The sequence below is a fragment of the Rattus norvegicus genome, chromosome 1 (genome assembly GCF_036323735.1).
Source record: "Rattus norvegicus strain BN/NHsdMcwi chromosome 1, GRCr8, whole genome shotgun sequence".
Classification (NCBI taxonomy): domain Eukaryota; kingdom Metazoa; phylum Chordata; class Mammalia; order Rodentia; family Muridae; genus Rattus; species Rattus norvegicus.
Genome location: NC_086019.1, coordinates 154,927,800 through 154,944,230, shown reverse-complemented (window position 1 = coordinate 154,944,230; position 16,431 = coordinate 154,927,800). Strand labels below are relative to the sequence as shown.

The 16,431-nt window shown below is 36.3% G+C and overlaps 1 protein-coding gene and 1 long non-coding RNA gene across 20 annotated transcripts in view; one reads left to right on the top strand and one right to left on the bottom strand.

Annotated features, from left to right (window-relative positions):
- The window catches only part of Dlg2 (discs large MAGUK scaffold protein 2), a 2,051,694-nt gene that overhangs the window by 972,008 nt on the left and 1,063,255 nt on the right, over positions 1–16,431 (bottom strand). The window lies entirely within an intron of this gene.
- The window catches only part of LOC120097343 (uncharacterized), a 35,135-nt gene continuing 19,229 nt past the window's right edge, over positions 526–16,431 (top strand). Inside the window, exons 1-2 of the long non-coding RNA XR_005494592.2 lie at positions 526–651; positions 14,891–15,031. This is a non-coding gene — a long non-coding RNA (uncharacterized LOC120097343). The remainder of the gene's footprint in view (positions 652–14,890; positions 15,032–16,431) is intronic.

Sequence of the window (16,431 nt, the reverse complement as noted above, 5' to 3'; positions counted from 1 at the left end):
TTATGCCATGGCCTTTAATTCTTGCAGCCTGAATCTGCTACAGCAATTTAAGATGAGGGAGTTTTCAGCACCTCCAGTTGTGCTCATAAACTGGATCCTTATCCAGGGATTAAATCAAGATATACTTTCATAGTTCATAGGTATTTTTAATGCTGTTGTCCAAATGTAGTATGTTAAAAAAATTAAAATCACCTAGGTGCTAAAATATTTGTAAGTTATATACAACTTAAAATTTTATATGTTAAATTGAGTTCCATTTTTCTTCCATATTTCATTTTGCTTGAAAGTTTAATCCTTACCAGTTAGTCTTTTATAACTATTCTGGTAAAGGACAGAAAGACTCACTTACAAATATAAAATTTTATTAGGAAATGAGAGTAAGGCAGATACTCAAATGAATTTTCCTCTGTGACTCTTCCTAAACCTAAGGGCAAGAAGCAAGCCAGTCTACCTCAGTATTTATGACATCACAATGTAAGAAGTAACAACTCATTAAATACTTCATCAGTGTTTAATGAATTTACCCCTGCAATAGTTATTGTACTACACTACCAGTCTCCCAACAAGAGACCTAACATTGAAAGCTTTCAATTCTCCAAGAATAATATAATGAAGATCAGTTTTAAGAAGAATCTGACAAGGATTTCTCGGGTGAGCAGATTTATGGAAGGATACAAGAAAGAAAGAAAGAAAGAAAGAAAGAAAGAAAGAAAGAAAGAAAGAAAGAAAGAAAGAAAGAAAGGCAGAAAGACAGAAAGACAGAGAAAAGGACAAAAGAAAGGTAGGAAGGAAGGAAGGAAGGAAGGAAGGAAGGAAGGAAGGAAGGAAGGAAGGAAGGAAGGCAGGCTACCTACCTGCCATTGTATGGAATACACTACTGAAAATTCCTTCAGTTCATGGGATTGAATCTCAGATCACAGAGACCTAGTTCTATTCTTTCTTTTGAAAATTATCTTTTTTTTTACAGTCCAGTCCTCATCTCCCTTCCTCATCCCATTCCTCTTTGCCTGTCTCCAAGAAGATGTCCCCATCCCTGAGTCCTTGCCAGGCCTCCCCACTCCCTGGGGCCTCAAGGCTATTGAAGGTTAGGTGCACCTTCCCTCACTGAGGTCAGACCAGACAGTCCTCTGCAGTATATGTTTGGGGCCTCGGACTAACTAGTGTATGCTACCAGGTGGTGGATCAATGTCTGAAAGATCTTGGGGATTCATGTTGGTTAAGACTGTTAGTCGACCCCTATGAGGTCGCCCTCCTCCTCATCTTCTTCCAGCTTTTCCCTAATTGAACCATAAAGTCCCTTGCTTCTGTCCATTGGTTGGGTGTAAGTATCCCCATCTATCCCAGTCAGTTGCTTGTTGGGCTCTAGGTTCTTTCTGTAAGCAGGATGATGGTGATAGCATCAATAATAGTGTCAAGGCCTTAGAGCTTCCCCTTGAGCTGGATCCCAATTTTGGCAGGTCACTGGATGTCCTTTCCCTCATCCTCTTTTCCATTTTTGTCCCTGAAGTATTTTAAGTATTTTTAAGACAGGAACAATTCTGGATCAGAGTTTTTTTGCCTGTGGGGTGAATAGCAAGCCCATCCCTCACTTGATGCCCTGTCTTTCTACTGGATGGGGACTCTATAAGTTCCCTCTCCCAACTGTTGGACATTTCATCTAAGGTCACTCACTCCCTTTGAGTCCTGAGAGGCACTCACTTCCCAGGTCTCTGGTATGTTTTTGAGGGTACCCCTACCTCCTACTCCCTGAGGTTGCCTGTTTCCATTCTTTCTGCAGGCCCTCAGGGCTTACTCCTGTATCCCTTTCCCCCTCCCTGCCCCAAATTCCACCCACGCCTCTCCCTCCCTCTGCCCCCACCCCATACCCACTGTGGTTGCTGATGGCACTACTGGTTTATTTGTAGTCTTCGATTAAAGTTATAATTCAGAAAGCCATTTAAAGCTTTAAAGTCCCAGCAAAAAGTAAGACACTCTATGAAAGCTACTTCAGTGGCAATAAATCTCTCCACTGGAGATTTACATTGTGTGGTAGAAGAAAGTGCTTTATTCTCATTCTGTACATTGTAGTGAATCAACACTGCCATCATTAAATATTTATCTAAGACTTCTGCTAGCTTGCTGTAGCAAAACGATTTTTTAAATGCCTCTTCCCATCTAATTATAGGCAAAATAGATAGTATGAATTTAAAGAAGCATGAAAATGTAACAAATAACATTGATCTTGGAAGTTTTTGCAGTTTTATTGGTGGTCATATAGAGTGTGGCTCTTTGAATATACAACAAAATATAGGAGAATATGGTTTAATGAATATCAATAAAATGGAATAAGTGAAGCCCAAATGCCAGCCCAGCAGATAGGAGTAAAATAGGGAGATGAGGCAGTGAAAGGAAACTAAGGAGGATTCCGGAGAAGAGGCAAGGTTAAGTCACGCATTCTTTTACTTAAAAAAATCTCACATTCATCAAGTATTGGGCAGGGGACAGGAAAGGGAAGCACTAAGGCCTAATGCTATGTTGTACTTACACTCAGGAGCCTGGCCTGGCTGCCCTCCAAGAGGCTGGACAAGCAGCTGAAAGAGTCAGAAGCTGAGGAGGAGGGTGAACCCGTAGGAAAACCAGTCTCAACTAACCTCAAGATCTCTCAGACACTGAGCCACCAACCAGGCAGCATATAGTAGCTGATATGAGGTCCATGACACATATACAGCAGAGGACTGCCTGGTCTGGCCTCAGTGAGAGAAGGTGCACTTAACCCTCGAGAGACTTGAGGCTCCAGGGAGTGGGGAGGTCTGGTGGGAGATGGTGGTTGGGGACATCCTCTTGGAGACAGGGGAGAGAAAATGAGATGAGGAAGTTTCAGCAGTGGATCAGAAGGGGGATAAAAACTGGACTGTAAAAAAAAAGGTTAAAGATAATTATATGCAAAAAAACTCATTTTTTTTTACTTTACAAATTTCCACAAAATTTTCCATCTTAACCAGAGATAACTCAGTCTTTGCTTGTTTCCTAGGAAACATTTCTGAAGCATTTCTAGTCTCTTAAGGAAGAAAGATGGGGCAACAAATTATTGCTTTTCAGAGAACTAAGTATTTGGGAAGGAGTTTGGAATAAGGGAATGGTTCAGCAAATCAAAGTTGGATGGTGAATGAAAGGAAAAAACACATCAGCATTCATCTATGTAACATATAGGTAAAACATGTATTTGCATACATGCATACTCTCTAACACAGAGAATACAAGTACCAGTAAATATCCTCAGACTAAAGAACAAAGGGCTTTCAGAAAGGAGAACTAAAGCACATGCAGGAATGACAGAAAAGGTAGGAAGGTAATATGGCAGAAGGAAGATAGTACATTAATCATTTTGTACTTTATCCCATAGGTAATAGGCAAATAATTAAATAATTACAAAACAAACATATAGACAATTCAGACAGTTACAGGGTAAGAAATGGGCACATGTTTTCTACTTTGCATCTTTATACTTGTGTGCAATGTCAGACTTTCAGCTTTGAAGTGCTCAAAAGATGGGTATTGACAAGATTTAGGAGAGATATCAAGGTCAGGTAGATAATGTACAATGGCACCATTCATGAAAATAACAAAAATCAATGTGGCTTTTCTTCTGATTCATATTTATCTCCAAATCCCTGGGATCTTCAGAACGTATCACCTAACTTTGACATCAATGAAAGCATTTATCATTGATATCCCATTAAGTATGACAAAACCTCATTGCTACAATTCAAGCCTTAAGCTTTACAACATGCAAAGTAACTCCAGTGAGTGAGATATTTCAGAGCTTCAATGATGTTTCAGAACCACATGGATAGAAGGATCTAGTCAACCTTATCAATGGGAAAACATAGACCAAGATTTATCTGCTAGACATGGTGGCACATGTCTTTAATCCCAGCACACAGAAGTTAGAGGCAGGCAGATCACACTGAGCCCCAGGCCAGCTCTGGCAACATACTGAGAGCCTGTTACAGAAAGCAAACAACACAACTGCCATGTCTTGTCTAAAGTTCATACCAGTTTTGGGCAGCATCAAAGATTTGCAGTATATTTTCTAACTCCTAATCTAATAGTTGTTAAATAGGATACTGATTCCTCTTTTTTTTTAAAAAAAAAAGAGACGTCCTGCTTTTTTGTTTTTATTTTAGGAAGAGACCTTGTCCTTTAAGATGGCATTACAGTGCCCTTATCTTGAGGTCATGAATGGATTACTCACATACAAACACTAAATGGATCTGACAGCACTTTTGTTTTCTGATATAAAGAGCTGAACCCAGAGAATTGACACACAGCCATCAGGAGTACAGGTTGACAGTTCCTTCTTTCATAAATTATCATACTTAACAGAGACTGGATGTATGCCTGAGTAAGAGAGTTCACACAACTAACAGAACTGCATAGGAAATGCACATGAATTGGTTAAAACAACACTATTAAAGGATCAGAGACAGTGGGATTTTTCTCTATCAGGATTTCTCTAAAAACAATTATAAAAGATTCCAATTAGATACCAGTTAGTCGTGGTCTTTAAAAACAAAAACACAAACAAAACACGCTGCCAAACTATATTTCTGATCAGCATGTGCTTTTCCCCCACTTCTATTCTTTACTTTTTGTCAAAATGACTCTTAAATGTGTTGTTGGGTGGAGAGATAAATAATTTAAGTTGGGTAGGAAAGGAATCTGAGAGTATCTGGAAATATGGAATCGTTTATTTTAAAATTGGTTCTTCTTTCACCAAATATCTCCAATATTTGTACCTCAAAAACAATTATTTTTCTGAAGTTTGATATAGTTTGACTTTAAAATCAACCAAACAAATTAACATTGTCTACTATTGTTAAGCTGTAGATTTTTAATATTATTTCAGAGAGAAGGCAGAAGTAGGTCACCAACACATTTATTATATCCTGTGCCCAAAGACATGCACTTCTGCAATATATAGTCTCCACTTTAGGGATGAATACATACTTCCTTTGCAATCTTTGTTACCTTTCTCAAGTTTTCATTTCTAATGCTGTCCATCAAATGGCTCTCGTTTTGTGTGGAGACTTCACATACTGCCTTTGTAGTATGAGAGCCCTCTTTTCTAGACCTGCCAATGTGGTAACAAATGGGACAGTGAGTATGTGTGTCCTTACTCCTATAGTCTCTATGGGATTTAATCCACAGGTGCATTTCTCTGCAAAAGAACAAGCTTCCATAGATTTTTTTTATATCTGTTAAAGAAACATTATCTAATTAAACACAAGAATGATATCATTGATATTTATAGACACCATTTGTTTAATTCCTCTTTGTCATATTGTACCAAGGACTTCACATGTCATCTCTCATAAATTAGTAGTCAATTTCAATAAAGGGTACATTAGAACTGAATTGAGAACTTAGTTAGAAAGTGAATTCTTTCTTTGATCACCTTTAATATCAATTAGGCAATACATATGCAGAGTTTCATAGTTTATAAGTACATTACCTTGGTCATCAAAATACAAAGTAATGCTAAGCATTGTCTGAGAATAGGTTATAAAAAACAGTAGGATATCTGGCTGGATTTCTCTTTTGGAATGCTTGCTTTCTCAATTCAGCCTACCTGTTATGAGATGGAGAAACCACATGGTCTTTTCTAGACTACAGACCCAGTACAGAGTCAACAGAGACAATATTTTCATTATTATATCATTAATTTCAGCCTCTGTGGCCTTTCTTTGATATCACAGATACATGGATCACAACTTTGCTATCCGTACTGTGTCTTATCCAAATGATAGCTACTATCAAAACCATAACAAATAATAAATGACCATTGGGAAAAATTTCTATGTGAAACAGACAAATAATGCAGACAATTTAGACAGACTTTAGGAATATAGGCAACCTGGAATATAGTAGACAAAAATACTTTATGAATTGAACAAAGCCTGGCATAAGATAACATGGGTTACAATCTGAGGAGAAGAAATGCAACTTTTAGTGATAAACAAATATTTTGTCTTTTCCTTCTTCATGACAGTATTTCCTCTTTCCTAATGATAGAGCAGTAATCATAGGACAAGAAAGCTATTCAAATAACTCAGAGTAAATTACAGTAAAGCCTCTAGAGACTGGAATGAAAATTCAAGAATCTGTTTTGTTTGCTTGTTTTATGCCACATGAGAGTCTATTCAAATGAAAATTTCTAAGCCTTCAGTGGGGAAAATTTAAAAGCAAATTAAAGCATTTGTAATCTTGGGAGACTGTGAGTACTGTCCTGTTAGGTAAAGACAATGGCCTAGAAGAACCACAACATAAAATAAAGAATATAGATTGGAGTTAAAAAAATTGTACATTCTGACTCCTCCTTTTCCCACTTTGGCAGCAATATTAGTAGCAGCTAACATCTTTAGAATCTTTTATGTTCCAGGTACCATTCAACATTCATATATATATATATTTCTCATAGAAATCATAAAACACTATTACTACTAATCTTATTGTAAAGAAAGGTAAACTAAATCCCAAGGTAGTAAAGAAACTCTAATGCCATAAAATTAAAAAGTAGCAAAGACAGCAAAAGGGTCCACACTAATGGGTAATTTTTTGATTTTAAATATTCCTATAATCAATTATTATGTTAAAATAAAGACACATTTCATATTTCATTTTCATCAGTATAGATTTCATATGAGGCAGAGAAGTAGCCATGCAAACTATAGGTGCATTGAAGAACTCTCCATTCAGACCCATTTTTAATTTGGTTGTTTGTATTCATGACTCTGTCTTTGGAGTCCTTCATATTTCTTGAAAATAATCCTTTCATATAGTGTGCTGGCAAAGATCTATTCCTTTCTATACAGAAGAATTTTAGTTTTATAATACTTTACACGACAATTGTTGAGTTAATTCAAATATCTCCCAAAAGAATTCAATGTTATTAACAATTAGAGAAACACAAATTAAACAAATTTTGAGATTTCATATTACCACAACCAGAATGGCTAAGACAGAAAGAACAATTGATGACAGATGCCAAAGAGGGTATGGGGAAAGAGCAGCCAACAGTCACTGTTAGCAGGTCTGCAAATTGATATATCCACTATGAAGATCAATGTGGAGAATTCTCAGAAAGCTAGAAATAAATCTAACATATGATGTACCTATATCACTCCTAGGCAAAAGTCTGAAGGAATTGATATCCCATTCCACAGGTTCTTGCTCAACCATACTTGCTTTGTTCTATTCAGACAATTAAGCCACTATGGATGATCATACTTTCCTTAAGACGTACTATCTGTCCACCCAAAACAAAATCAAAACAAACAAAAAAACCCCACCCTGTAACTGAAAAGAGAAACCTCCATTGAAATTGATATTCCGAGGAGTCTAAAAGAATGCACACATCTAGGCTACTGGTGTTGCCATCAGTTTAGTCGTCTTCTGGAAAGTGAGTATGTGTACTGATATGCTGGCTGCACCACACACTTTAGACACAGGACTTGGAGTAATTGAGCTGTAGAGAATGTGTAAATCTTACCCTCGATGACTAACTCTCATTGTACTGGAAGATATGCAAACTGTCAAGAAAATCAACAATCTTACTCAGCTGTAACACACCTAAGAAACAACAATGACCAGTGTAGTAAGACATGCCTCAAAGAGCATGGAGACACATGTCCTGGAAATAACCAACAGCTGTCCATCTGAATCACTGAGTGTGAGGGAATTTGTGCCTGGTACTATAAACCTAGTCAACTATTCATGAGTGACAAGGCCAACGAACATATCATGACCACTTTTCTAAAGAAGAATATTTTCCGGCTGCTTGTCCTTATAATCACAGAGAAGTTTAACAATCACCCATCATCAAAGAAGCTTAATTTTGCAGCATATTAAGATAATGACAAAATGCTACAACTGATCAAAATGTAGAGAACTATTGACCATTTATGCCCATCCCCAAATGACACAGCTACACTGCAATGCCTATACCTGAAACATAGAGAACACCAAAAAGGAGGGAAAGAAATATTTTAAGAATCATAGAACCATGATGTCTTCTGAGAGCCTGTGTCTTTTACAGAAAAACAGAGAAGCTGCACTTATGAAATCCCAACAATATGATATCCTAGACAAGACTTAAAGAATGACAACACCAGTCAACATGCAAATGTAGACAGGGGAGTACTTATAAGGCTTTACCCCTAGATGATAAGCTATGCAAAATTAATGAGTTCTCAGAGAATCTTAACAGGCTGTTCCAAGAGACAAGCCACTTAATTGGTTGTTTAATTCCAAGTGGTTATCCCTAATTCATGTATTACATGTATACATCCCTAATACACATGTAATCAACACCAAGTAGATAAAGCAAGTTGTATTTGTATATTCATATATATATTTAACAATAATAATTTAAAAAACCAAAAACAATAACAGAGAAAGGAGAATGTAGATATAGAAAACAGAGGACAGTGGAAGACAAACATAATACGGTGGAGAAAAGTGAAGATGATAACAGCATATCATACTTATATAGAATGTCATGAAATCCATTGAATTTTTACAATTAATAAATGCAAATAAAAATGGGACAAAGGATATAGGTTCTATAGGTTCTATAACTGTTGGTTATGTATCTGTGTATAAGTTACTTATGATCTCAGTGAGTCAGTTTTTTATATAAAAGATATTAATATTCATACTTATTATTACCTGATAAGCACAAAGTCGTGATACATCAAAAGCACTAAAGTAACATTTAAAGTGTGGTAAAAAATGACATACTACATTGTAATTCATGTCATTCCAGTAGACTTTTTTCCTTTAATTTATTGTTTGGCATTAATTTATTGTTTGGTATTTTGGCATTTTATTTTTAAACTGTCCTTAACATTAAAATATAATTAAAAATCCCCCTTCTGTTTACTTCCTATAATTTCTCATGACCCCCTTTTTATTCTATCTTTAATTCGTGGTTACTTTGTTAAAAATTACTGCTACATAGATGTATCAACACATGAATATATAAATACAGCCTACTGAATCTTTTTAGTGTTACTTGTATTAATATGATCTTGGTGATGAGTAGTTTGTATTGGATAACATGTATTTATATGTATCACATGTATCTGTGTGTGTGTGTGTGAGGGGGTTGTCTGTCCATGAAGACCAGACAAAGGCCTGAAGAAGACATTGCATCTAGAATCAAAAGCAGTTGTAAGATGTCCAACCCCGTATGCTGAAAATCTAACTTGGGTCCTCTGAAAGAACAGTGAGTGCTCTAAACTGTGGAGTCATTTCTCTGGCCCCTAGGCTTTGTTTTATAAAGCAAATCATCCAGTATGATTTCCTTCCTAACCTACTTTCCTTCAATAGTCTGTAATAATTAAAGCACTATCATTACTGATGCTAATAGAATATACTTGTATTGCCTGACTATGCCATAATTAAAACAATTCCCCCATTGTAAGCAAATATGATGTTAAATTTTGTCTAATGTAAACAACAGAATATAGGGTCATTCTTACCCACAGATCTCTACATAGTTTAACTTAGAACAGTCTAGAAGAATTGAAGCTTTGAATGAGAAGGTAACAATATAATTTTAATAAGATTGTAGAAGAAAACATGTGAGTTGAATGATCTATTAGTTTTAAAAATCCAAGGAAAATGCCAGAGTTCAATAGAATTGGTTTTTAGTCACCAACTATACAAATATATTTTCCCATTGCAAACTCACCAAAACAGTGAGGGTCTGTCATAGTGAATTTGAATTCAGAACCACTTTCCTGCACAATCTATCTCCTTATGTAGTTAGGGGAACGTGGAGACTGCATATCTGTCACATTAAAATTGGAATAATTGCTGCTTGCATATTTGCACATGGAAATGAAAACTTCATGGTATAAAGCTATCTATTCTTTGTAACCAGGCAGGTTTCCTCTAAGCAAATTTACTTTTGTCCCTCTCTTTGTTTTTCATCCTATTCAATTTAGTTTTAGTACAATACACCTTATCTATTTCTATTTACTTAATTACCTTATTCTTTTTTTTCTTTTTTTTTATTAACTTGAGTATTTCTTATATACATTTCAAGTGTTATTCCCTTTATATTTAATATCTATTTGGAGGCTCCACAACCCAGTGGATTTAAAATTTGAAAACATCAGAATTTTCACCTGTAAAAAACCCTGCAACCTGTAATAAACCCTACAAGTTCACAACTTGTAGGTTATGACCTCCTTTGGGGATTGTAACATATCAGATATCCTGTATATCAGTCATATACATTATGATTTGAAATGTCTGCAAAATAATTTTATGGTTGCTAATTTTTCTTAAATATATTGCCTATTAATTCAATCCAGGCCTAAGTTCGGCTGCTATGCACAGTGGTGGAAGAGTAGAGCACACAGAGGAATACACAGGAATCTGTGTTTATCAAAGGAGGGTACTAGAAAAGGGAAATGCCAGTGACAAAGCTAACATTTACACTTACAGTGGAGCTTCAGTATACGAGACAGGGACATGTGCTTGAAACCCATCAGCACTGTGCCTACTCAACATATGAAGCATTCACACCAACTGAAAGCTCTCTGCCATAATTATGGTAAAGAGAGACGATTATTTAATTTAGGGAAACACAGTCCATTGTCACTTAAGGGATAAAACCCAGCTAAGGTTTGTGGGCTATTAATGGAATCCTCCTGTTCTCATTTCTCCAGTAAAAGCTGTGCACTGCATTTCCCTTGTTTCTTAAATATAAAAAGAGATCAGACTCTCAAGAAATACTTCCCTTGTGTGCTTCCCACCTTGCATATTCCTTCATGGGCACACAGCCAAGAATCGAATGACTTTAAATGTGTTTCCTCCACTTCTCTCCTCAGCTGCTTTATAAGCAATATAGAAATCTACAATTTTAATTTCCTTTACATATCCTAAAATGCAAAATTCTTTAAGCTTCTACCTTTCCCCCATGGCTTTTTTTAAAATCTATCATTACATTGCTTTTTTTTATAGACAAAGGGAAAAGTGCAAGTGACTTTTGCCTGATGGTTGGTGAACATCATCACCATGGAGGGAAGTATCAGTGACCCTCATGCTTTGGGGATAAGGCTACTTATTAATTCCCTGGGAGGTAAATCAGTCATATAGGCAGTGCATGAGATGAGCCATCTTGATTTGGATGAGAATGTGTTTCCCAAATCAGATAAGAAGTTCATGGCCTGACTATAATTCCATCATAGAAAATTTGATGTAGTGCCAGAAAGTTATAACTAAAATACAAGTTTAAAAAAAGTGATGGATACTAGTAAACCCATTACCAGGAGTTAAAATTTTGAAGATAATAATTATTAAGTATCTGGGCTTTGTATACCTGAGTTTAAAGCCAAGTTCATCTTATGACCAAGAGACAGAAATATTTTACTTACCCCCTGGCTTATGTAGGTCCATATATCTAAATAGACAAAATAGTGATTCCCCTATAGACTTTCCTTGCCAATTAAGAAACAGTAAATAAGAGTTCCTAGAGAAAGGCCTGGGGTATGGATTATAGCTAATAAACAGTGTGTGTTATTGGTAGCTCGTCTACCATAGATTTTTCTGTTCCTGAGCTTTCTAGCTACCTTTTCACTTTTCTTTCCTAACACCCATTACTTCTAAACATTATGTTTTGCTTTGCCCATTCGCTGCCCTGATGCTATTTCCCGATCCCATCACTGTGTCTATTCTATTACATCTTCTAACCAGCTGCCTATTTCCTGGAGTTCCCTGGTGACCTGAGATAAATGACACCGTCATTTCTCTTGTTGTATTTTGTTCCATCACATATAAAATGGGAAAACAGTTGTATGGGAAAACAGAGCAGTCAGGACAATGGCATGACATCATTCACATCAAGGCCCATAAGAAGTACAGGTACAGCTGGCTGGCAGTAGGGGACATTACTCTCAGCCACAATATCTGTCCTTTCTTCTTCCCTTCACTTGCAAATTTCTTTCATTTTTTAAGTCTTAGTTCAAAACTAACCTCATGTAAGAAACTTTTCATTCTTCAATCTAAACCTCTACCTACTCTTCAAGCACCAGCTCTCTGTCAAGTTCTTTAGGGCTGCTTCCCAAGTACCCTGTATCTAAGCATAGCTTAATTACGTTTTTCTCCTCCATGATACTGTAACATCATTTAGAGCAGAGTACCATGTTTGTTGTCTGACTCATTTTGTGTTAGCATGAATACCAGGCATGCATTTAAACTAAGGCTTAGACAGGGCCATTGACTGATTACTCTGCATCCATTCCTGAAATTCCATGTCTGTCCATGTTCTTCTCTGTCATGGTTTCTTTTCTATCTTTACTTGCAAAAGAAATTTACTTCTGGATCCATCCAATAGTTTATGTATCAGTTGAATAAGAAAAAGTGCAGAAATAGGATTTCATAGTTAAAATATTACAAAACCTCTTTCATTTTCTTTAAAGGCTATATAAGCAGACAAGAAAAACAAATCAAAAGTTTCTAAATATGTAACCCAGATGATAATTTTAAAAAAATACTTCTAGTCAGATAAATGCTTCCTATAATATGGTCCCCCAGGAGTGAGGCTTCACAAAAATTAAAAAGGTTTGTGTTTGTGAATGCTTGTAGCTTATAGTGTCAAAGAATTCCAACTGAGCTAGTTAGGATCCATGACTAAATATAATACCAGGCAAAACTATCAGTAAACCAGTACAGACATGTCTAATGTGTGGCACATGGGTTTCATAAAGCCCAGCTATGAATGGAGACTGATAAATCATATACTTACTTAAACCTTTATGAGTTACCATTGTAATCATTTCTTTTTATTTGTATAGCTCAATCTTATGGTTCTCAAGAATAAACATTGCTGATGATATCCTCATGTCATGGTGTCAAAGGTTAGGGACTCCTGGTAGCATGAGGACGTTCTTGGAAAAGTGAACTATATCAGTTACTATTTAATGAGACCTTGTAAAGGGTTCAGTTCCAGTTCTTTTCTACTGGTGTGTAATAAGAAGGCTCATATCCTCAAGGAGGTGTTTTGTAATTTGTTCGATATTTAAGTACTATAAAGACATAAATTTGGTAAACTTCAGGATATATACAAAACTTCCCAGTATGTGCTTGCTTTTGTTTCTCAATTATTAATTGGGCCTGAATATTTCCATCTCTCTCTAAAGTTGCAACTCTTTGAGCTTAAGAATATCCTATCCCTCCAATGATTCTTAAAACTATGACTTGAACACAGTAATTTTTCTAAAATCCTGCAAAATATGAATGAAGAAGAATGGCATTAACAGTAAGAATGGTAACAAAAAGTCAAGAAGAAATTGCTTTTCTAACTTGAGTATGCCATTTGTCTAAATTATTTTGGTAGAAAGCTGTGGAAGTAATGCAGGGGATTGGAGTTCTTACTCTGGAAGCATGAGGGGCCTAGCTTGAATCTCCAGTACCCACTTAAATCATTGGGTATGATTAAATGTTTATAAGCCCAGCACTGGAAGAAAGATCCTGGGAGCTTTCTGACCATCAAATCTAGCCTAAATCATAAGCTTCCAGTCCAGTGAAAGACACTGTCTCAAGGAAATAAAGCAGATAGAAATGGGTAAGACATGTGATGTCTTCCTTTGGCCTCCATATACACACATACATGCATGTAACACACAGCACGCCACCACAACCACACAAATAATAAAAAAAATATTTTTTGTAAGGGAAAATAGTTATGAAATGTATAATAGTTTGGTGGATGGAACAAAAAGTTCATAACAAACTCTGGGCACATAAGAAGTTTTAACTGGGAAAAAGTCACCAGACTGGACTTGAAAAAAAAAATCAATGGACATGTAAATCAGGTTTTGTTCACCCACCAGTCGCTCTATTCATCAAGGGATATTTAAAATAGGGTCAATATGAAGTTGCTAATTATAATTAAACCTCTTTTATCATTGGTCTCAGTGAGCAGATTGCAATAATGTTGGACAATTGAAGAGGCTGAAATGTCTTTCTGCACAGTCACTCTGACACAATTAGAAACATCATCCACTAAAGAGGAGCATCTGATGTCCCTCTGAAATTCTTAACCAGCTTCCAATACCCAACACAGCTCTATCATTGTGAAGTTATATAACAGTCCTTTTAAAATCTGGAAGAGGTACACGGAGGAAGAAAGAATGGGGAGGATGAAGAGCAATTCTCCACCTCTGAATATAAAAAGAAGTTCCAAAATAATTATTTCCACAACTAACAAATCAGGAGTTAAGAGACCTAAATGATTCTGGATTGCTCAGTGGTAGAGCATGTGCTTAAAATGCACAAGACTCTGGCTCAGTCATGGATATCGTCAGACCTGCTCTCAAGATTTGAAGAAAAAGATCTAGTGAATTTAGCTCTGAGAACCATCCGAAAGAGATAGGGAGTGGTGGCTTGTCAAACAGCAACATCTGAATGCTATCCAATTGAGACTATTGATTGACTGAAGGAACCAACATGTGCATGTGGTAGAGGGAAGTAAGCCAGTGAGGTGAGGATAAGATGTCTGTGGGACAAGGTTTTGGCAGTGCATATCAAATTCTATTCTGTCTGAGAAAGTCCTCCCGGTGGACTTTTATGACAATGTAGACATCTGTCAACTGGGTACTGTCTATAGCACAGTGACAATGGGCTTACTAGATGTATTCATCAATATCCAGGTAGTTTCCGGAGCACGGGGTGATTGTACTTGGTTCCCTTATACTTTATAACAATTTACTTTATTTTGGTTAATCAAATGTCTGCAGGAGGAATATATGGTACTTTGTGGTGAAAGATTCTACAAATCTTTCCTTTCTTCATTTCTTCCCTCTCGCTGAATCAGTTGCATTATCTTGGCTTCCAGAGCAAAGATTATTCCATGCCAAAGACAGACCACCCACTATGGCCATGAAGTCTGAGAGATAAATTCACCTCGGCATTTGAGGGATCATATCCATGTGGTTGTCTGTCCTGTCATAATCTAACCCACAGGATCACCAGCAAGGTCAGTGTTATCATTCAATTTCCTTTATCATTTCCGTACCAAGGAATAATGAACTTCTTAGCATACACAGGGATTTAGTTAGCTTAACAGCCTTTCCTCATTACAATTTATAAACTCAGTAAGTATTAATCTCCATCAGTGTCTTATCAGCTTTGCTAATATGAATTAGCATCCCAGGGTTTGATTGACTCTGGCATGCAGACAAATGTGAGTTTTCAAGCCTGTAAAACAAAAACAACATGACCCTTGAATTTGAGGTGGTTGCCAAGGTAACTCTCTCCTTTCAGAGACTCTTTGAAGCCAGGTGGCTGTCTCTGATATTTCTAACCTCTTTCCACATCAATTTATTAGAAGAGTCAACAACATCACTGCTGTTTTAAACTTGAACAACCCAATGGGGATAATGTATGGATTTTAAAAGGCAAACTGAGTTACTAACTCTTTAGTGTGCATCTGCTGTGCACCACAGATATTTCTATATTTAACTCCACAATTCTCATGCAGCCATAGAAGTCAGATTAAATCAATACTCAATTTACAAGGAGCAACCTGTAGCTGAGCAAAGTAATGCGAGTGTACAGCTAACAGAGTCAGAATTTTATCCCATCTCATCTGACTAGAGGTGCTTAGGTCATTCTGAACTGGAAGCATTTATAACTACATTTTCATAACTCATTTATAAGGATCCTCCTATTTCTAGTGATTTGATAAACATGTCCCTGTTTGCTGTCTCATTATGATATTTAGTTTGATATATGTTGAACACATTCTTTTCATTTTTCATCCAATTTTCTAGCAAGAATAAGACGACTCAATAAATATATAAAATAGCATAATTCCTGTGTAGCCAAAATGAGTCATATGCAATAATTTGCAAAATATAAATGTAACGCTACAGGATTATATTGAATATGTATTGTCACAAATTAGCTTGACTCATTCCCAAACATCTTGTGTAACTCAGTGGTCATTTGCCTAATCAATATCTATTATGCTTTATAACATTTCAGCTTCAATAATATTAGAGAGATATGGTCAGACAGAAGTGAGAGGGTGGGAAGCACACCCAGAGTTTGGGATTAAAGATGATAGTCACCAGGTGGAAAGAGCTGTATGCATCTTCTTTACCACTCTCTTAAAATAAAATAAAACCTAAGTTGTTCACCTCAGCATAACCCAATGATCTGGATACTCCATAAAGCTTTCCTAATCTAGTCATTTCTAAATACAGCTGTTATAAATGTCACTAGCAGACCTAAAAGCAAAACAAAAATAACAGACAGAGTAAGCTATTGCCCACAAGCCAAAGGGGAGTCTATAAACCAAGAAGAATCTTAAGAGAAATATACAGATAACTAATCATGGTGAGTGTAGGCCAGGGGAGCATTATGTAACATGTG